At 59.9% G+C, this 1,670-nt stretch overlaps 1 pseudogene; it reads left to right on the top strand.

Moving 5' to 3' along the window:
* Positions 1–554: 554 nt before the first annotated feature.
* Positions 555–1,419, top strand: LOC147959334 (uncharacterized; annotated as a pseudogene).
* The last annotated feature ends 251 nt before the right edge of the window (positions 1,420–1,670 follow it).

The raw sequence follows: 1,670 nt of genomic DNA on the forward strand, positions 1-1,670 counted from the left end.
GGTGCGCCCGGGCTGAAGAGGGAAGGAAGTACCCCGGCGAAGACGCCGGCGCAGAAACCGACTCTACTGATGAAGATGCCGCCACCCCGACGAAGAAGAGCCGACGTCGCAACAGGAAACGCAATTGCAAGGTCGTGCTTGCCGTTGACGGACCTGACGATACCGGTGCCGGCAAGAAGGTCAAGGTAGACGCCCCCGGCAAGGAGATTGCCGGGTGCGCTGCCTGCCAGGCCCTGGCGGCTACCGACAAGCCAGGAAGCTCCGGCAAGCAATACTGTAAGATCCACCGCACCAAGGGCCACGACCTCCAGAACTGCCGACAAGTCGAGCTGCGTGCTGAGAAGCAAAAGGCTGAGTACGAAAGGCGGGACAAGGAGAAGGACCAGGACGGTGCTGAGGGATCTGGCAAGAAGCGTGGCGGCCAAGGAGGCCGCCCCGGCAAGGACAACCAGCAAGAGAGGCCCGCCCGGGGCCACAACAAGAAACAAGAAGACGACGATCACGACGAGGGCGACGAGTCTGGTGAGCAAGGGTTCCAGAAGGCTACGGAGGCCATGTGCGTCGATGGCGGCGCCTCGCTGCATACCTCTCACCGCCAGCTCAAGCAGTGGGCGCGTGAGATTACAGCAGGAGAGCCGTCGTTTGACGCTCAGAAGCCGCTGAAGTGGTCCAGCACGCCCCTCATCTTTGACGCCGAGGACCACCCTGAACGCACTACCGCGGTCGGGTGTTTGCCGTTGTTGGTCTCGCCAACAATACGCAACCTCAGTGAACAAGATGTTGGTTGATGGCGGGCCCGGCCTGAACCTGATCTCGCCTGTCGTGATCAAAAGGTTGCAAATCCCTGATGGAGACCTCGAGGAAACGGGCATGTTTCAAGGGGTCAATCCGGGGAGGAGCCAGCCGAAGGGAAAGGTCACACTGTCCGTGACATTTGGAGGAGAGTTGAACTACAGGATGGAGAGGATCGTCTTTGATGTGGCCGAGATCCCCTTGCCCTACAACGGGATCCTCGGCCGCCCGGCATTGGCCAAGTTCATGGCGGCGTCACACTATGCCTACAACATGCTAAAGATGCCCAGGCCGTTGACCATCATCTCTGTCCCCTCCGACAAGAAGGATGCGCTGGAATGCGCCGACCAACTCTACCGGGAAGCAGTTGCAGCAGCTGCCGTCAAGGCACCTGCTCCTGCCGCTGACGGCCCGGGAGGGGAAAAGGAGCCCCGCAAGACATCTCGCACCCACTCCGGCAAGTGCACCTCCTCGGAGTGTTGTGCTACCGTTGAGGACGTGCCAGAGAGCTCTACCGACAAGAGCAAGAGATCCAGAGCCGAGCCGCCGCAAACCAAGAAGGTGCCTGTCGAGGAGGATGGCACGGGAGGTCCCTTCATCATAGGCTCCACCCTCGATAGCAAATAGGAAGGCGCTCTCATCACCTTCCTGCGGGCAAATGTCGACGTGTTTGCATGGAAAGCGTCCGACATCCCTGGTGTTCCTAGGGAGGTGATTGAGCACCACCTAGTTGTCTGCCCCCACGTGCGGCCCATCAAGCAGAAGGTCAGAAAGCAGGCTCTGGAAAGGCAGGAGTTCATCACAAAGGAGATCAGGAAGTTGGAAGCGGCAGGTTTGGTGAGAGGGGTGCTCCACACGACATGGTTGGCCAATCCAGT

This window comes from Triticum urartu, chromosome 7A, assembly GCF_056163025.1.
Source record: "Triticum urartu cultivar PI428250 chromosome 7A, HENAU_Tu73, whole genome shotgun sequence".
NCBI classification, from domain to species: Eukaryota; Viridiplantae; Streptophyta; class Magnoliopsida; order Poales; family Poaceae; genus Triticum; species Triticum urartu.